This window comes from Balaenoptera borealis (genome assembly GCF_965194805.1).
Source record: "Balaenoptera borealis genome assembly, chromosome: 3".
Classification (NCBI taxonomy): domain Eukaryota; kingdom Metazoa; phylum Chordata; class Mammalia; order Artiodactyla; family Balaenopteridae; genus Balaenoptera; species Balaenoptera borealis.
The window spans coordinates 64,660,206-64,682,308 of NC_138866.1; the positions used below are offsets into that span (position 1 = coordinate 64,660,206).

At 39.3% G+C, this 22,103-nt stretch overlaps 1 protein-coding gene across 12 annotated transcripts in view; it reads right to left on the bottom strand.

Moving 5' to 3' along the window:
- Positions 1-22,103, bottom strand: part of NPAS3 (neuronal PAS domain protein 3) — an 853,648-nt gene that overhangs the window by 506,579 nt on the left and 324,966 nt on the right. The window lies entirely within an intron of this gene.

Sequence of the window (22,103 nt, forward strand, 5' to 3'; positions counted from 1 at the left end):
CTAAGTTCTCTTCAAGAATCTATTTCTGTTGATTAATTTGTTCATTATTTTAACCATTATTCATTAATTCATTTATTTACTAAAAAGCATTTATTGAGAATCCAGTTAGATTCTGAGAATATGCTGGTAAATAAAACAGATATGATGCCTGCTTTCATAAAGCCAACACTCTAAAAGGAAAGGCAGGCCACAAACAGTGCACACCAACTTTTAGTTACAAATTATGGCAGAAAGAGGTCAGTGTTCCTTGGAACAGCTATTGTTCCATCTGTTTTATATGATATGAAAATATATATTTATGTAGCTATAATAAAGTTGGTACCTATCAACATGCCATGGGAAAAAGCATAAAACTACTAAAAATAAATATGCTTATTGATATATGACATAAGAAAACAAATTGCCTCAAGCGTTACCACTACTATTGTACTTAGAGAATAAACAGTTTAGAGTACAGCTGATTTGTTTCATCCTGGTATTGTTCCTGAACTTTAAAACATCTGAATTTCCTCGCCTATGTGAGTATTTTAATAATGCTACAAAAGCATGCACACTTTTCCACAAACATTCAGGTAGTTAAATTCAAACCCAAATAACATTTTAACATTCAAGTTCTCCAAGAGCACCTACCATGCTTAGCTTTGGGAGACCTGGGAGAGTACGCCACTGACCAGAAATCTTAAGAGACTTCCCGCTATATCCCACAAGTTTGTTAAAATGATGGTAGAATTTTAAAGTTTTTCAAACTTGAAGTGAAATGTACTATTTATGCTTCAAGTAGCATGCTGCAGAGGTCAAGCTGTAGTAATTTAAGGAATAAGTTTTAAGTAGAAAAATCTTTATTAAATCCATAGAATCAATATTCATCACAATAGCTAGGCCAATATTACACAGTAGTTGTTAAAGCAAGCTTTGTTTTACTAGCCCAACTTCAAAGCAATCGATAAGTCAATAAAATAAATAAAAATCAATAAGAAGCACAGCTCGCAGACTTCAGACTGTTAAACGCACTTGAAAACAAGACCTTTATAGCTATCCAAGCCATCAAGAAATATTTTTCACTTACAGAATGCTAAGAATATTCTAAACACTCTTCAACATGCGCAAGCTTCTAAACAGATTTAAACTCAAATCTTTGAATACTTTTTAATCACAAAGAAAGATTTCCTAAGTCCATCTGAATTAAGATACTGAGTGGTTTTGCAGGGTCATTGGAAATACTGGTGAATCTTGTCATTCTCCAGTTTTAAAAGTTAATTCAAAACCACTGCACAGAAGTTATCATAAGGATGACCCACATCTATACTACAACTGTATCTTTTGCATGACTTATAACACATGTGCCTGGTATTTACAGCAATCACTTCCTACTCAGAAACCACCATATTGAACTTAACTGTTTCAACAATTCATTGAGTGACACTGAATAATGTTCCAAATATTTTCCTAGATCTTAATTTTATTCTACTCTAAAGGAAAAAAGCTCTGGAATCCCTTATATTTTATCCTTGCTTTTCACCCCACTTCTCTCTTTTTGTAGCATTAAAACTCTTCTAAGTGAGAAAGAGAAGATTCAACTCAGCACAAACTTAAGCATAGACACAAAATAACCAACTCAACTCAGACTTAAGTATAAAAAAAAAGGGAGGAAGGAAGGAAGGAAGGAAGGAAGGAAGGAAGGGGGGAGGGAGGGAGGGAGGGAGGGAGGGAGGGAGGCAGGCCTTAGCACCTAGGATTTCAGATAACACTTTAATCAGGGGTTCAGATTACATCAGCAAGATCGGGTTTCTCTCCATCTCCGAGTTTTGCCTTCCACCTGATGGTCTTCAAGCTCAGGCTCCATGAAGTGGTAGGATGGCCGACAACACTGCCAAAGCCCTATCTTCTTAGGTTCAAATCCAGAGAAAAGAATGTGCTTTTCTTCTAAAAGTCCCAGCAAAGGGTTCACATGGCCATTGTTAAACCCTTCACCATGGCATAATGAGAAGCAGCCAGAGCTCTACCTGAAAAAACTAAATCTCAAACCCATTCCCAACATTACAAGTAGAAACAACTCAATTCAAACTCAGGGCCTGAGAAGTGGGATAAGAACGGTACCCCAGAGGAAAAGTGTAATACTGATACCAGGAGGAGAGTGAATGAACACCAGATAGCCAAAGTAGCACATTCACTGTGACACCCCAGCTTAGCACTGGTACGTGGACATAGAACTATGACAGCTCCACCAATTCTGTATTAGGGACCTTAAAGGTAAGAATCCACTGGAAGGGGTGCAAGTAGACCAGTCATGAAGCTTCATTTGCATAGAGAACCCACTTTTTGTGTTTAAATTGCATATCATTAGGGGTGACTTGAGTGAAGCAGATGACAAAATTAATACAGGCTCCCCCAGGCCATCCCTTGAAGCAGTCACCATTACAGGACAGGGTTAGGGTTGGCAACTAGGAGAAGGAAGGAAGGATCATTTCTGTTCACGTTTTTCTAATTATTCAAATTCCAGGTATTATGTTTAGTTAAATAAATATGGTTGGATTAAAAATTTTATTAATATTGTTCATTTATATGGAAAAGGACTTAACAGGTTAGACAACTAACTATTAAACTACATTCCTACCTACACATTATCTCCCCAGCATCCTTTAAAATAAAGATTGTACTACACCTCTGTGCACATGGTATATACTCAGAGACCAGATGGAAAGGGAAAACAAAGGCAGGAAAGACCTTGATAAGAGGAAAAGGGTTAGAAAGGTAGAAGTAAACACATTCTTTGATCTCAATATATTGACTTATCAAGTAGACTGGTCAGCAAAGTTCTAGTAATTTCTAAAAATGGTAGAAGTTGATCCATCTTAGGCAGGCAAAAATGTCGCTGAAGAGCAGTCTGTGAAGCTTTCCCTGAAACTTAATCTTTATCCTGGTACAATGTGAAAGAGCTAATTGAGAAAAAAAACTGAACATCTGGGTGATTCAGTGGAAACCACAATAGACCTTTCACAGCAGAAAGTGTCTCCAAGATATGAATAACCAATTGCTCCATCCACTGCACAGTGTGTGATTAAACCTCCAGTACATCCAGCTCTATAAAGCCAATCTGAAAGGAGGGCAGGAAGGGATGCATCTTCAGCAGCCTGAAAACTTGGAACAGGTGAAGTGACACTGGCTGTGATGATAAATCATGCAGCGGCAGCATCACAAGGCTCCGACGCCAGCCAAGTGGCGAACTCAGACAGGCTCTCCTGAAAGAGTTGGAAATGTCAATGCACCCACTCCTTCCTAATGGAAAGATCCGAGATTGATTCTTTCTATAGGCAAGCAGCAGGGTTCCTAACAGCAGGACCGAGGAGAACCCAAAATACTTAATTTAGTATGTTTGTTTTGGTGTACCTGTTTATTTTTTATTTGCCTCTTAAGTAGCCAGGAGTCAAATTACTGAAGATCATGGGTAGCATTTGGCCACTGGGCAATATTTTTAGTGAAATACATACTCAGTATCTCCAAGTTAAAAATAATGATAAAGGAAAGTAATGGAGAGCTACAGGGAGGAGATTAAAATCTTCCTTTACTCATTATGGGAACTAGGCACTTTTATTTCATGATTTTTTTGGTTATATTCTGAATAACTGTATACATAAACATTTCCAGACAATTATAATGAATGACATTTATTGGGAGCGTATGATATATATGACGTAATCTAAGTGCTTTGTGTGTGTTCATGTGTTTATGCTCACAACAACCCAGAGGTAGAGTTCCTCTTTCACAGGTGAGGAAACTGACACAAAGAGTGTCAAGTCACTTGCTCAGATAACACTCCTAGTAAATGGCAGCATTGGGATTAGACCCAGGCCAACTGCATTTTAAGCCTATGTTCTCATTTATAGGCGGTTTAGCTTCATTTTGGTTTATATATGAACCAAAAAGAATGGAGTTGAGAGAATTTCTACTCAGAATTCTGTAACTATCATAGGATACCAAATTTTTATGCAGACTTTGCAAATCTGGATGCAGATCTCTACGATATAGATAGTTACATCCACATCCAAACATAATTGTGATATAGTGGTGGTGCACAGCTGCACCCCAGGTGCCCTCATCTGTTAGGACTACATTATCTAAGACATACAGAACTCCACTGGGCTTAATAGATTTAAATCAATACCTTGAATTAACACCAGGAAATGAATGTTGCAAAGACACAGACAGGTAGGCATGGAAGAAACTGTATTTATGAAAGAAAATTACAACCTTTTAGGTGAAGTTTTCATTACCAAGGAAGGCATGTGTGTGTACATGTGTGTGTATTGGGACACGTGTGTACATGTATATACACTGAATAATGTCTACATAAATGTGTACCTATGAAAGGAGACATTGATTAGACAGCAACATCTTCAATGGAGATAAAATACCTCTTATAGGAATTAAATTTAAGTTTTTGTGATTTTCTCTACATGGGAGAATGAAGGTTCAACTCACTCTGCCAGTAAAACTGCATTGAAAAATCAAGACTAATTCCTCAGTTTTTAGTCACAGCTTGCATTTTTACTGTTTTTATTTCAGGGAAACATTTGGGGGAAACTTAAGTCCTCATCTTTCGAAGGGTAGAATATGTTATGTCTTGCATTGTTTTAAGATTTTAGCATTTGCAAAGTACTGCAGCATACACTATCAAATGAGTTAATTCTTTCATTTGTATTGGGACATTATATTAATGCCTTAGTTTGAGAAAACAGACAGTATTTCTGATTCCATTCCATTGCATTCTGGTTGACTACTTTTTCTAAGTGAGCAATACAGTCTTTCACCAAAAGGGCATCTTGAACTTTCAGCCAGGAAATAAAGGCTTTACTCTCTACAGGACAAATGTTTGAACCAATATCACTCTTTATGGACTCTATAACTACTCCTGTATTAAAACAAAATATATTTCATATGGACCCTAATTAAAATTTTGGAAAACAATAATTAAGTCTCAATTATTTACAGGTCATGATGCTTACTTAGAACCAATCCATATGCTTTACCTAGGCAACTGAGCCTAAAGTTACTCTGTGGAACTGACATTGATAGCAATAAGCAGCTCTTCTTTGTATTTAAGTTTGCCATTGAGTCCTTTATTTGAAAAGTGGGATGTGTCTTATTTTTGGAATCTTCAGAGTGCTGTCTGCAAGGCTGTGGGAGGCCAGGATGGAGCTGGAGAAGAATGACAGTCAGCCATGTGCCGCATATGGTGTCAGGCTCTTAGGATCTGCAAAGGGCTTCTAAAAAGAAGTCTTTTGTTAATGTCTCCTCAGAATGGTGGAGATTGAAGACATCAACTTTAGGGTTTACTTTTAAGCCACTACTTTACAGGAGCTAGGAGGTGTTTATCATGTTCTTGGTCATTAGCACATGGCTTCATCACAGGCTTATTTTGGTAAATTCTGTTGTTTCTTGCTGAACGGTGTAGTTACCCACTTCATCCTCCCTCCCTCCCATCTCTTCATCAGGAAGGAGACAAGGACCACATTCTGTTCACTTCTTCACAGTAGCCAGAATGGTGTTTTACGCATAATAGACACTTGGTGTTTGAAATCTGTTCTCATTTACAAATATTATTTTTGTATAACTACTTTTTTGCGATCCCACAACAAATTTGTTAAAATCCTTTTATAAATTTTAGCTTGTAATAAATAAAACTGGTCTATTTTTCCTGTGAAATTATCTTTCCTTAGAGTCCTAAGAAGTTACTCTCTAACAGTCCAAACTCCACTCCAAGATGCCAAATGCTCCAGCATCGCAATCAAGGGTGAGGTGCTCCGTGAGCCAGCCCTACCTTCCTTCCAGGCGGCTTCAGGAATGGCGGACCTCATCAGTCCCTTGACATTCCAAGGGCATGTTCATCACTGATCCCTGCTGATGCTCTTCCCTCACTTTCCAGTCTTGGAAGGTGCAATTCCTGATCATCTTTTAAGGCCCAGCATTGATACTCCTTTATTCAACAAATACAGATGTCTTTACTGTCAAATATATGTCAATCACAAGAAACTGGGAATAAAAAGTCAGGCAGAAACAGACACTATCCCTTCTTTCATGGAGCTTACAGTCAGTGGAGGAGACAGATATTGAATAATCCATCATGCCCATGGATGTATAATTGCAAGGACTATGGAAGGGAAAGAATTGAGCTCTTGAGAGTTGATAACAAAGGAACCAGACCTAGTGTGGGGCATCAAAAAAGCTTCCCTGAGGAAGTTACACTTTAGATGAGATGGGAAGTGAAAATCAAAGTAGAACAGATGAAAGAATGGGACACCAGGATACAGCAGGAAATATATTGAACACTGTGGAGGGAAAGAACATGAAGAGTTCAAGACACTGAATGAAGGCCAATGTGGGTGAGGAAAAGAAAGGAAGCTAGAGAAGTAGGCTGGGGTGAGACCATGATTTCATGGGAATGATTTTAGACTCCTACAGCTTAAGTGCAACGAGAAACCACTGAAACTTTCTCCATGGAGCCGTGTCCTGCTTTCCGGGAGAGAAGTAAGCTCTCCCTCCCCTGACGTTCAGCTGTACAATATTTGCATCCTTCTCATGGTACCATCGTATTCTACCTTGTTCTATGGGCGTTTGTGAGCATCCCTTTACACATCTTGCCTTACTTAGCACCTGCACAGCATACTGCCTACAACTCTTCAGTAAATATTGTCTTACTGGAATAATGATCCATCCTTTAGTGATCAAAGATTCTTTTACCTTGAACTATCCAATGACTAACAAACCTCTATTTTCATATATTAATTTAATACTCTAACTTCTGAATTCTGAACACTTAGCTATTGCTGGAATTAAATTAGTTTTACCTCTTAGACTTGGCCATAAAGCAAAATATAGAACTTTAATTTTTGGAATTTTGCATCTCTCTTTTCAATTAATTTTATCATTTGATAATTACAAGATCCTTTCTTCCACCCTTTTCAAGGTAATTTATCTACCATGCATGAGAAATCTTCTTTTTGTATGTATTACTTGGTGTTATATTAAGCTTTCCATCATATTGAACATTCCTTATCAAAACTGATTAAGGAAAAGCAGGTTGCCATCCTGTTTTCTGTCTTGTTTTTCTATCATTACACTAATTAAATCACTTGAATCATATTGTTTTTTCAAAAGGTTTTTAGAAGATTTTAATAGTATCTTCATTGTCTGTCAAGATTTTTTACCCTAAATAGATGCTCGATAAATGTTTATTGAGAAAAGGAGGAAGGAAGTGAGAAGGGGAGGGAGGGATCATCTCTACCATGCTCACCTTCATCTTTTGCTGTCTTAAATTTTACAGTAACTCTTGTCTATGCTTTTAAATTGATTTTCTAATATTTTTCCTAATCCATTGGATCCCACTTTTCTTTTCTACATCTCAAGATTTTTTTAACCATAAGACTATGAGTAAGCAGAGAAGGTGGGGAGGTGGAGAAATGAGGAGAGTTGGTCACGAACGATAACACGGATGCAGCCCAGTGCCTAGGAGGGCCAACGAGAGAAGCTCAATCCTCAGGAGACAACACTAGAACATCTGATGGGTCACCAGAGCTGCTACTGATGCAACTGGTATGACATGACATGACATGACATGAGTGATATTCTGAATGGTGGTCTTACAAGCACACTGGTGGCATTGGTATGACTGCTTCCTCATTTCCTCTTATCCCTGTGCAACTTTAAATGTATTCATATTAATGGTGGCAACCTGAAAATTGCTCTACCTCGTGAATCTTCAGTGGCTAACACATTTCCTTCAATGGAATTTGTCTCACATCAGGGCAAAGTATATTCCAGAAAATGCATAAAGGCTCCTAGAATGGAACACTAGAAATTATGTATGTCAGCCATTTATAAAGTGTGGTTCATGAAGGGGAGGGTAAGAGGGAATTGTGCCTGGACTACTCCTCCAACCTCAACCCGAGAAGCTCTACTTCTATTACTGTTTCATCTGTTTATGCGTCTGGGTAAGACATATTTGCAGGATGTCTCCTCAGCTTTAAAACAATAATATGTAGAAGCTTTTACATTTACTTGGTTTTTGATGAGAGAAAGAAATATTTAAGAATTACAATCCAGCCATCTTGGCTGTAAGAAAGACCTGCCAACTAGAGGGACTCCACTATCGTACTATCCGGGCAAAGGATTCCCAGGGAATGTTAAACAGGGGCTTCCTGAGTAGAGAGTCTATTATCTCCCTAATTCAATGAGGAACCATGATGTCCTGGGGCTGCAAAGCAAAACATGATGTTTGCAGAAGGAGCAGTGCTTTATCGCTCTGTGTAATGGGCAGCCTGTGTTTTATAGTTAAGGGCATGCTTTTTCAAGTGGATGCTTTTGAAATGCCCCTGAATGCAGGTTCATAAAAAGAAAAGTATAATAAGTAAGCTGACTGAATAAATAAGAATACTCAAGGCCTATGCATATTATACCACATGAGACAAGTACTGTGAAATACTGGCACTGGTTCTTTTTTTTTTTTTTTTTGGAATGCATCAAAGAGGTCAGCCTGGAGAAATGCTGTGGGGCAGCACCCCCCATTTATGTGGCCCTACTCCAAATCTCATGAGTAGCAAGTGCAACGAAAAGGCTTTGACCACCTGGCCATGTGTTAGCAGCAAGGGCTGCCTCTGGTGGAAGTCAGGCACAGAGTTAGGGAGATGATGGCAACATTATTCTGTAACACCTTCTGAGTGTTACTACAAAATGACAATATTGTTTTTAGCCCGTTTGCCTTAACCAGATTGACAGAATTACAGGTTGACATTATTGTGAAATTTTATGATGTATCATGTTAACTGTGCCAGTTTGATTAGCCTTGATTGACAGCTTGTACCTGAACAGAAAGTGAAATAGCTCGAAAATATAACACCAGCGGATCTCACATGACTTTCACAATAAACAAAATCTCTAGCTAATTTTTAACTAACTAGGAATTTCATCCTAACGTCATACTATTAAAATTTCATTTCTTTCAACCTTATCTTGAGGTTGAAACTGGAGGAAAATAAATCCAGGCTGCAGTTATAAAATCACTGTTTGCTTTCTGAGACTTTAAATGCATTAGGAACAGACTGCTTGCCTAATGTGGCCCTGGCCTGCATTACCATCAGAGGAAACAGATGTACCTCAGGCCTGGCGACCCTACACAAAGCCCAGGCTGAGATATGAAGCCTTCAAAAACACAGTAGAGAAAGACAGGCACAAGCACCTATCTGCATTATCACCAAACCTCTGCAATGCTTCTCTCTTACAGCATCCTCATCTGTTAATGAAACAGAAGTTGATCTTCTTTTAAACCCTGGAACTAGAATCTAGACTGCCTAGTAAATTAAGCAGAGGGGTTGTACTTTCCCCTCTGGCTCCAGGATGAATTGGACCTACAATCCAATCTGGAATGAGATTGGTAGTTTCCACTCGTCTTCCAGATTAAAGCCATTCATATTGCAGAATCTGGACATACTAAGAGGTACAATTAGACACTACTTGTAGATTCCACTTGCCACCTGACTTGTAAACACATTCATAAAAAGTGGGACTTGATCCAAACAGTCCCCTCCAACCAAGAATCTGCTTTACTTCCTTCTTTGTATCTCTGGAAATCTGTAACAATTATGCTACCAGTTCAAAAGTTCTGCATCACAAAAGGATTATTCAGATGCTTCTGAGTTGTATTCTTTGTTGCATAGAGTGGAAACATTAGGTTCCCACAAAATGAGTGTCTGCGCTCTGTGACAAACCAGATTCTAAGGGCAGAGTATCCAGTTATGGAAAAAAGCAAACCACCTACAGAAAATTCAGTGTGCAATTTTTTAAAACTTTTTTCTTTTCAGTGTAGATGGTTCATCAGGAAGGCTTTTGTTATTATTTTTATTTCCTGGAGGAACAGCCACTTGATTATCCAATTTGCAGGAAGGAAACGCAACTGCTGAGATGCACTGGGGCATATTTTGTTAACACACCCACACCACTGCCTGCTCGCATAAAGCACATGTGTCCATTTATTCATACATGCATCTGAACTTAATAAATCTATTAATCCCATAAAGGGTTAACTCAAAAGAAAAACATGCTTAACACCTCTTTCTTGAAGATTCTACATGTTTTAGGGTGGTCTCTCCCTAGCTTTGCTGTGTTTCCTAGGGGTAACAACCCTTGCTTTGGATTTCTTCTCTCCACTTCCATTCCAGACCCAGACAAGTGAAATACAATCCTGGGATAGAAAGCATGCTTGTACCTCCAGGGTCTATTTTCTAGAGTTTTGGTTTACACTGATAACCTGAACTGTGAATACTACACAGACCCTCAGGCTAATAGTGGACAGTCTTGGCAGGTAACATGAACACAGACAATTTTAAAAGCGGTGATAGTTATATTCGAGGTTTTTAGAATGAAAAACCTACACATACACTGAGTCTCTTTCCTGATGGGACCGGCCATGAAATATGCAGCTCCCAGAAGGCTGTGGAAAGAGAGCTCTAACTCTGCTTCCCTTAAGAGGATGGCCAGTAGTACAAAAGACTGCATCCACTGAGAAGCTCAAGTCTGTGACTGGGAGATCTGTTAGACAGGAGTCTCTGGGTAGGGGCAGCATCTTAATGGGAAAGACAGTCAGGCTAAAAAGGACCAGAGCATGGTAGTGTATAGAGATGGGGAGCTGGCTTATCAAAAGTTATTAAAGCCACCCTGCTGGGTTTTATGAAGGGCAGGGTGTTATCGTCATAGTTTTACCAGGGCTGGATCAGGCATGAAATTATATATATATATATATATATATATATACACATACATGCATGACTATATATGTCTTTCACATATATATATGCTTTAGCACCCCCATTTTCTCATCTGCAAGACAGGGATGATGAAATAGATTATAAAGATTAAGTGCAATAATCTATGTGAAGCACTTGCCATAGTACTTGGTGCATCTCCAACATAAAAAGTTGTTGCGTACCATTACTTCTTTCCTTCGATGACTGGGAAATATATAGTTATGCTCTATGAATGTACCCTAATTGCATACAATTATTCTTTCATCTGTTCACTTAACATCCATTGACTGACCACTTTCCATGTGCCAGGCACTGTGCTGGGTGGCATTTCATGGTTGAACTCTCTCCAGGTTGGCTCATTCCAGACTCAGGTTCCATAATAACTCAAAATGTGTAAAATGGATTTTTAAAAGTAGTATTGTCATATTACTAATTTCCATACAACCATCTCTGAACAATCGGATCTGTCCTGGGCAACATACATAACCTGGATGAGATGACAAATGGCTTTGTGTAGACTTATAGAGGTAAATGTCTTGGAAAAGACAGATGCTCAAGGAAAGGCCGTCCTTAGTTAACAAGCACTGAGAGTACACAAGAGGATGTATCAAAAATGTCCGAGGCCTACAGCAGGTGAGAAAGCGCCGCAGGGTACCGACGCAGAGCTCAGACTCTGGAAGGGTCATTCAGAGCTGGGAGTTCCAAACCAGGCAAACCCTGATCATCCACATTCACTGTGCCGAGCTGTGCCGATATCTATCTATCCTCTCGAAACCAGTTTCCTGTTCTGGGCTAACCCTCATCAGAGGGAGTCTGCAAGGAATATGTGGGAAATGACTGGAAAATCACTAGCACATAATAAGTAATCAATAGGTGGTAGATACTGTTACTGAGAGATATGGTTGGTCCCTTCACAAAATTTGATTTCCTTTGAGAGAAGGAAAAAAAAAAAACTGCGTACACAAAATTACCGGAAAAAGTAAATAAAACAAAAAAAATGACAAGTACAAATAATAAAACAAAATATGCCCATTTGGTGGAACATACATGCACAGAAATTGAGGAACCCTGTGTTCTAATCTGTTTTGCCATTAACTAGTTCTTCGACCATGCATTAGTCTTTAATGTCTCTTAGCTTCCGTTTTCTAACCTAGCAAGTACATTCCTTTTAGCTCTAACTCTAAACACTTCTCCAAGTTTAGAGGAAGCCAGAATAAGGGTATACTGGTGAGTCCTGGCTTGAAGCGTGGACTAAGGGCAGTCCTGGGCTTGCACGAAGTAGTGGGAGAGGCGTACAGGTGGAGGGAACGGGATGAGTAAACAAGGAGGCTATGGGGTGAGTAAACATGGAGAGAATGAGGTAAGTTAACTTGAAGGAACCGGGTAAGCAAACACAGGGGGAAACGGGGTAGATAAAACCAGCCCTGTGTAGTCAGGCAGGCAGTCTGTCCATCTCTGTGCACGCTGTTAGTCTCTCTCTTCCTGCTCCGCTGCTTCCATCCCCACCTTCCCAGGGCCTGTATGCCTCACCTCCTCTCACTGTGGGATTTGTAATCATGGAAAAGTCTGTCGACTAATCCCTGGGAATTCCAGAGCAGTTTGCAGCTGCTCTAAATTGCTCCATTAAAAAAATTCTTAGTGCAATCTACATTGTAAAACTTCATGTTTAACAACAAAATGAGCTTGCAGCAAGATGCCCACACAATGAAAAGCAAAGAAAGCTTCACAGCATTTCTAAGAGACAGGGTTATTCCAAAAGCATTTTCACATAGCTTTTTTCTCTACCCACGGATAACTCCGAAACAGCTAAGTTCATTTCTTTTAACCCATATATATATATTTTAAGTTGCAAATTGCATTTCCGGGCTTTTGTTATCTAAAGATAAATATCCTGGCTGCAAATTAGTTTTTTTTTCCCCCAGCTTTGCTCACCATGTGTCTTCTGGACGACTCCAGGGATAACCACTGTTCTCTGCACAGGAAGTAGCTCAACTCCCTTCTAGGAGCTGATTTTAAAGAAATCATGGTTGCTATTTCACTATAGAGAAATATCCTATTTCCACTGTGTCAAAAGGATATTCCTTTGTTTCTTTTTCTATCTTTTTCACAGTGGGAAACATAGTGATTTCAGAAACCTCATTCTCAGAGCAAGTCAGTCCTCTACTATAGTGGAGAAGTTTGTAAGAAAGTAGTGTATTTAGAAACCACCTAATAGAAAAGAACAAAGCCAAATTCAGATGATGAAGTGCTAAGAAAGGCCTTCACGTCATGCTATTACCAGTTGTAATAACATGGGGCAGTGACACAGAGGAGATGGCAGAGCCAGTCATTCGCACCAATTTTCTGTGGCCCACAAGGAGACAACTACCTCAGTCGAATAAGCACAAGCGTTTGGTAACTGAAGATTCCTTTAATACCATAAAGCATTTTGGGCCAGCTTGCTTGTCTGCCTCACAGAGTTTTTAAAAACAACTATGGTGACCTGTATATCCACAAAATCTAGCAAATAGTTGGCATAATGAATAAATGAATGAGTAAAAACTGCATCCATACAAAGGTATATAGCTTTCCAGAAGGGGTTTAATTAAACCAAAGAAATCCTACCAAGTAAGGTAAGGTAAGATTATATATAATTATACCAAGGGAACACACTGGAAAAAATAACGATCTAGATAGGGTCTGTAGGAGTAATGGTAAGAGCTCCGGAGTTAAGAGGCTGGGCATGAGCCTAGCACAACCATTTAACTGGCTACCTGATCTTTGGAGCTCAACTCACTGACTGTGTTTCAGGTCTACGCCAGACTCTAAAAGCACAACAGGAAAGAAAAGAATAACAGTCCCTGCCTTCAACTGTGTGACCACCCTGGGGACAGGAGACAAACTAATGAAGACACTCCATAAAACAGAGCTACAGGTGCTATGATAGAGATAAAGAGGGGGCTGGATGGACTAGAATGGGATACAGGGCACTACATGAGCTCATGGGAAGGTGCACCTAATTCAGTCTTAACTGGTAATAGATGGTGGAGGAGTGCTATACGTAAACATTTAAATTCTACTCGGAGTCTTTAAAAAGTGCAGTAAATTTAGGCTTTTACAGAGGAGGGAACAGGGGTGGAGGATGGGAAGCAATCCAGGCGAGAGGCGCCACAAATACAAGTGCCTGAAGATAAAAAGGAAACATGCTGGCACTCAGAAGGGGAGATCTGTAGGGCCAGGGTGCACAGGGCTGTGTGAGAGACGAGGTTGCAGAAAAAGGCAGAATCTTGATCATGAAGGATCTTGCCCACAGTGTCAAAGATGGGCAAGAAATGTCCTCATTTCTCCTCGCTTTTACTATTATGTATTATTTTATATAAAATTCACTAACAGTACCTTGAGATTATCACCAAAAAAGGTTCTATTATCAGTGAGGAACAGTAGATGCACAGTGTTAATTTCCATCCCTTCCTCTCTTTTTTGTCTGAAAGCAATCTTAAGAGGCTCAGTTCAAAGAAGGAAGGATGAATTGTGAGGATTGGATATTGTTCTTTATCTGATACAAGTCCTGGAAAGGTTATTCTGATTGCTGTATAAAATCTTAAAGATTATCCCAAATCCGACTTAAAGAGAGGATGAGAGAAGTGGCACAGTCCCCCATAGCTTGGAAGGAACAAGGAAGGAGAAAGAAAGCTATTCAAGCACTTTCCATTAGACTATGTATGAGATGGAACAAAGGGTAACAGCATTCCTGTTTCACTGGTGGTGATTTTTGGATCCATCTGCCATTCCAGGGGTGGGTCTTTGGGTTTGGGTGATCCAGATGAATCAGAACAAGAAAATATTTTACTCAGTAATTAAGGGGTGTGCCATACACTATCCAGGTCAACTTAAACACACAATAAATTATTCCTTAATTCTTAAAACAAGTAACGGTCACTAATGTTCCCATTTGATTAGTAACTAGAAAGATAATTTTCCCATCCATGTGTAACGAGGTGTGGAATCATGGAGGGAGCCAACAATCTGACTATGATGGCCCCAACTACCATTCATTGGTTTTTATTCCTCATGCCATCTGAGCTCAACTTCTCATAATCAGATTCTTAAGGTGCTCTGAGTGCAAAATGGATATTTTATTTAAAGAATGGTTTCATTCTCCATATGACTATGCTAGGAATGGAATGAGTGCTTCATGAGCCTTTTAATTAATCTTGGAGAAGAAATGTGCAGGAAAGCCACTTAGGAAGTCATATACTTTCTGTCTCCTTGGCCCTTTCCAAAGCACACACTAGCGTGGTAGTTATAGCCTGTGCTCAACAATCAGACCCAGCCTTTGCTAGCTATGTGTTTGTGGGCAGGTTCCTTCACCGCTATAAGAATTGGCTTCCTCATCTGCAAAATAAGAGCTCATAGCTACTACAGATGAATGTTGAGAATATTAAATGACATTATCATTTATAAATGATATACAGGCATGAAATGTGTAGATGAGTGACAGATACATGCAAAGTGTTCATAAATGTTAAATATTATTCAATGTAAAAATTTTGCTTAAGAAATAGTTCTTCTCTATCAAAATAAGAGAAAAACGTATTTCTAAGGTAATATAAGAGTATATTCTTCTGCCACTAATTTGATTATTGTCCTAGTAATAAACACTGTATGCAATACACAGGATGGGTACCTCCAAATCAAGGGTCTATATATAGAGGCTCTTCATTTCCGTCAGTTCCATCATTATATTTAACCCACATCCATCATTTCCTCTCCATACTGGCATACACTATCCACATCTGCCTAACGTATTTCTGGGATTGCTTCTACATACTAATTATTTATGATTCTGGAGTTCACAGAAATTATATATATTTTTAAATCTTTAAACATTTTTGAACACCATCTCTATGACTAAACAACATCTTAATTTAAGTCAAAAATACAGCCAAAGAGGTGGGCACATCAGGTATCCTGGAAATAGCATTAAGTGCCCATGCACCTAATATAGTACATTTTTTCTTTCTAGTATTTCTTGTATGCACTTTGGGATGGGGGAAACATGTATGAGAATTATTTTATTTTTAAGGTCACACTTTATTAAAAAGAAGACAAAGTAGCTACAAAGATGCAAACAAGACTGCAAGATAAAATAAAGGAACAAAAAATAATAACTATGAAAAAAAAGAAAAGGGATGGGGAATTAAGAGGAAGATAAGAGAGGAATGAAACAGCAAAGTGCACACCATGAAATCCTCTGACCTTGACAGAGGGAGGTCACAACTCTGATCTTCACACTGTTTGCAGGATCCATAACATAAGACCCACTAGTGGCTCAAAGAGAAGCATAATTACTCCTTCACCAGACCAGAGAAAACCTTTCCCCTTGGGTCCTGAGAGAAAGGAAATCTGACGTATGACAACCACAACTTTCAGTCAGCACAACGATTAGTGTTTTTTTAATTTTCTGACTATTTTGTCTGATACCCCTTATTATTAAGCCTGATGCCACAACACAATTTAATCCAAGAAATTCTCTAGTGGATGAAAATGATACGGTCTAGTATGAGGCTTTCTGATAGACTGTGAAGAGTCATCTCTAGAGGAATAGACGGTGATACATAAATACACCTTTCTGAAGGCAAGAACGTGTGGTTAGACGATTCCTACACCTCTTTGAGAATTCCTGGAATGTCACTTGTGTGTGTGTGTTTGTGTGTACGTGTGTGTGTACGCACGTGCACATGCATACACACTTTACCTTCTAGAACATCAACTGATAGTCCTAGGGAGCACTTCAGTGGGTTTGAGTGACCTAATAATGTTAAAAAAGAAGAAGGATAATCCAAGTACTCTAAGACTGTCAACAATGTCTGCATCACAGAAATCCTATTTGTATTTATGGATCCATAGAAAGTGCAATACTAAACCCAGTAACGCTACCTGGCGTTAGCAAGTCACCATGATGAAACGAACACTAGAACAGTCATCTTAGGCCCAGGTGACCTAACTCTGTGTCCACAGGCATGGCATTTAACTTCTCTCTCTCTTTAACCACATGTAAAGTGTGAATATTGGACCAGTCATAACATTCAGTCATTACGGAACAAGACTTTGTTCGACACGAAGAATCAGTAATATGCATTGATGTCCCTTGTCTGCATCATGTGTTCTACTCAGAATAGACCATGGGACAGAGTCATATGTGGACAGCTGATGGGAGATTTACGAGTTCCTAAATCCCCCCTATTCTAGGGGAACCCCAAGAACGGAATGAGCAGTAATTCTAAGTCAAGGAGTTAGATGTCTGTATTCTTTGAATCAAAGCATCCCACTTTAAAATGGATTTTTAAATATTTAGGAAAGGATCCTAATGATGAGACAGTACAAATCAGCGCTGTCTGAATATGTGATGGTGTTATCCATTCAGATGGGCTGAAATAACAGTCATGAATCTACGTTTCCCATCCCCCAGCCGCAGTCCCACCAGCCTGTCCCCTTTTCAGTCTCGCTCCAGGCTAGCAGTCGAGCAGACTAGTTAAAAGACAATTAGTCCAATTTCACATTCTCTAGCAGCCGAAAAATTTCATGTTATTTCAGTCACAGTGGATGGATGCCAAGTTCACTGGAAGCAGCCCTGCTGATTTACCCAGTCCATCTTAATACTTTAGAAATACTGTTAAAACACGGCTGTCCTAATTACACAGAGATCAACGCACAGCGTCCCTCTCACCCAGGACTCTCCCAGAAGGGCTGCAATCAGCTGCATTCCCCTTAATTTCACCATGCAATTCCAACTAATTTCATCCTAGTACAGTGCTGTCAGACAACTCCCATGTCTCTGCGGTTTTAATCGATTAGCTCAATGTCTCTATAATGCATCACCAGCTGCCAGGCACAGAACTGGACGCTTTGCAAGCATTTCAGCTAAAAGACAGTTTAATTACTACACCAGCCTCTCAAAGGCATAGGCACAAAGCCTTGGAAGCAAATTATTAAAATATTTGGTGTCAACAAGCCACTTTATAACTGAGCAAACAATGAAAATCCAAGAGATGGAAATAAGGAGAAAGTCAGTTTTTAAATTGTGAGTAAGCTTTTTATGGACTCTAATATATTCAAGCAAATGGACTGGTTTCAGCCTCTGTTTCCATAAGGCACGTGTGTTTCCTGGCCATTATTTTGTGGAATATATGGGCACTTGGGACACTGACAGGCTTGGAACATTATCCTTCAATGGGAAAGAAAGGATTGAGGTACGTAGCATTAGCAAAAAAAGCAGACCAATGAATCACTGGTCTGATTACACTATACTCACAGAGCATGGATTCAAACAATTAACTCTGCTCTCACACATCCCTCAACTGTCAAAGCTTACACAAGTAAAATTACAGTACCTGTGGTCAAAGCATAGTATTAGATAAATATATGTAATAGTAAAGCTAGAGAACTTTTAAAAACATATTTAAATTAATCAGTTTAGTGTGATGTGTTTTTCAACCATTCTGGGTAACAAAGAAACCAGGAAAATTGTGACAAAGAGAAAAAAAATGTTCTCGGGCATGACTTAACAGTTTACACAGAACTATGCCCAAAGAGGCAAACAAAAAAGAAAAATTTATTTTTAAGAACTCTACTTCAAAGCATCTGTCACAAAAGACTCTAAACATGAGGGTCAATAGACTTCTTAAGGCCAGCAGGAAATCCAAGAAACCTACCATTCCCAGGCCCCATGATGAGGTGCTGAGAGCTAGTCTTTGCCTCATTTGCTATCTTTCCTTTAAAAAGTCTGTACTTAAGTCTAGAAACAGAAGGGAAGTCACTGGCCACTGCACAAACGGTCCTCAAAACACCCCCAGACAAGAAATGTATCCAGCTTCCTTATCACAAGGAGAGTAGAGACATCAAAAGAACTCTTATCTCCTTAATCCTAGGCACAAATCCAGTTACAGATGAAAGTCAATATCTTGTTTTAAAAAGAATTTGGAATGTATAAGGAATAATGGTTTTATATTAAGTTTTGGTATGCTACTTTCACTTTCTGTTAATTCCCTTTGATTGGAATTGCTAGTGGTGGGGGGCACACTTAAGATAAATTTTGATGGCAGAGTATCTTCTGCACAGTTGGCTGAAAATGAGTGGTTATCTCCCATGTGGAGAAAGGGACCAGCTATGTTACTAAGAGTTATCTTTTGTAGTTTATTTAAGGCATTAGCAATCTCCATTTTGTATCTGATCAAAATTTGCCTATTTTCTCCCTCATTTTTCCTGTCCTTATAGCATGATATTGACCCTGTAGTAACATCACTTGCAGTTCCTTACTGTTTTCAAAATGCTTCATTAGAGCATACAGCAACAGGGTAAGTTGTTGGGGTCAGTGGAGTAGATGTTACTCTTTGCATTTCATAGATTAGGAAACAGAGACTCAGAGAACTTCACTGACTTTTCCAGCATCTCAGGATGGCAAACCCATGTCCAAGACACAGGTCTTCTGATGCTCATCACATGCTCTTTCCACTATAATGCATGGCTGTTAAAAAAAATCTTAAAACGGGCTGTGATAAACCACCTTTCTTCCATTTTAGATCATTTATGCCTAAGTCTTAAAAATTCCATACCCAATCTTGCTATTGCTTTAAGAGTGTAGTTTTCCAAATCTAACTTTTTTTCCAGGTTTCTTATTAGTTGGCGACCATACAATTTATCACCCAAAGTGAGTGAAAGGCGGTTTTTGATGATCACACTGGAATACATGGTAGAAAACCAGTCCTGACCACAGGCAAATAGGACATAAGGTTATGGTACCCATGGTAGATCAGGTGCCACCACTACTGAAGCTACCAGAGAGAAGCCTTGGTGTGGGCTGAGACTCTAAGTCCCCCTCAAGAGCTGAAAGGGAGCAGCCCCCATCCATTCAGCACACAGGTTTGGCCGCACACAGGGTCAGGCTACAGGGCCTCTGACGTTTGTCTTTAATTCGTTCCCAATGAAGTAGATCAGCTGGCATTATTCATTTGCAACCTACGTGTGGGTCTCAGAGGCAGTTCAATTTGAGTCCCCCACTCTATTAGGTGGTCACTGTTTCCACAGTTCAAAAATAGTTAAAATTTGGCAACTTCATATGGTTCAATCTGATACTTGAAGCATCTCAACTCTTTCATTCCCGGGGTGGAATGCTTTGTATTCTGATGTCATGTCATATACAGAATCCCAACTACTACTAATTCTTCCTTCCACCCATTGCTGTCTTGATTGCCTATCTGCTCAGAATCATGCTGGAAAGCCCTCTATACTTGTGCTTCTCAAACTTCAGGGTCCTATGAATCACCTCAGGATCTTGTTAAAATTAAAGAAGCTGATTCAAGAGGTCTGGGAAGGGACCTGAGATTTTTGCATTTCTAACAAGCTCCCAGGTGACACCAATGCAGCTGGTACCCAGGCCACAGTCTGAGGAGCAAGGCTCTAGACTGTATTGTTCTGGCAGACAGAAGTTTTATTACCAGCTTCATCAGTTATTAGCTGATGACTCTGGGCAAGTTATTCAAGTCCTTTGAACCTCAGTGTTCATATACATAAAAATGTCTCCTTTCTTACAGGGTTGTTTCGAGTATGAAATGAGATAATGATTTCAAAATGACTTGCACGGTGCCTGACACATTATTAAATAAATATGAAGTCATCATTACTATTATTATTATTGTTTAATAAACACAGAGCAAAGAGGACCTCGGCCCCTAGGAGCCATACGTTATAGAGTAATTCCTCAAGTGTGGCCCTGGGACCACTAGCATCAAATGCCCTGCGAACTTGTTAGAAATGCAAATTCCCAGGCCAAAACCAGACCTATGGAACCAGCCGCCCTGAGTGTGGGGAGCAGCAATTTACATGTTAATAAACTCTCCAGTTGTTTTTGATAAATGTTGAAGCTTGAGACCCACTGATGCTTTTACTTAGGAATAAGCTTTTTAACTCAGAAATATTTACAGCATAGTTTTTCCATAGGTTTGACCTCATTTAACGGCGATATTTGTAATTCTTTTCAAAATGTCTATTATGCTGTTCTTCAAGACGAAATCTTCATGTCCTTCCTGCTCATGTAAATTACATACACACTTGCATTAAAATTTTATATAGACCTTCTTTACAGTTTTTAAGATGAAACCATTTACTTCAAAATGTGGTGTGATATATTTGAGTTCAGTATTACTGAATGTAAGATGCTTTCATTTCAAAGCTGTTTACTATCATTTTGCAGCCCATGCTTTGGCGATATGTACAATCTTTAATTAGAAAGTGAGTGAACACCACTAATTTATACCAGATTGTAAAATCAAGGTGAGCTAGAAGAATTGTTCGAGTAGTGTTTTTCATATCTTTAACATGCTTTTCATTTTTTTTTTTTGGTACCTTTCATATCATCCTTCTTTCTTTTCCTTCTTTGTTTTTTCTTATCATTCTGGAGATACTTTTTTCACTTGGCTTCCAGGACTCTACAACGACCCAATTTTCCTACCAAGTCACTAGCTGGATCTTCTTAAATCCTTGAGCAGATCCTCATCTTGTTTTGATCTGTAAATATTGGAGGATCCTAGGGCTCCCTCCCCAAAACTCTTCCTTTTCTATCTACATTTATCCCTAGGTAAACTCACCCAGCCCTCTGGCTGTAAATACCAGATACACACTGAAACCAAATACACATCCAACTGCCTGGACATGAAAGCTCCTTAAGCTGGGATGCCCCCCACTCCAAACCTATGTGTTACCCAGGAGCTCCCTTTTATTCCTTCCTTCCTTCTTTCCTCCCTCCCCCCAACCCCCACCCTTTTTTTTTTTTTTTTTTTTTTTGGTACATCACCATCATTTACTCAGCAGCTCAGGCAAAATCCTTCAAGCCAGGCTATACTCCTTTCTTTCAAATCCACATCGACGGATTATGAGATTATGCTGGATTTAACCTTCAAAATATATCCTCCAGCTGATTACTTCTCACGTCCTCCACCACACCCTAGCGTAGGGCCCCCTTCTCTCTCACCTGGACCGCCGCAGTCAATAGTCTCCCGAGCTAGTCTCTCTGCTTCCACTTTGGCCCTACCTAGTATACTTTCTACATAGCAACTAATCATTTTTAAAATTCCAATAATGTCTATCCCCAGCTCAAACCCTCCAGTGGCCTCCTTCTGCCTAATAAAATCCAAAGCCTATGTCTGGCTCTGGCTACAGCTCCAACCTTATCTCCTACCACCCACCCCTTTCTTATTCAGCTCCAGTGCCACCAACCTCCTTGCCTTCCTTAGATTCCATCAGTCTTGCTCCCATGAGGGCTCTACAACG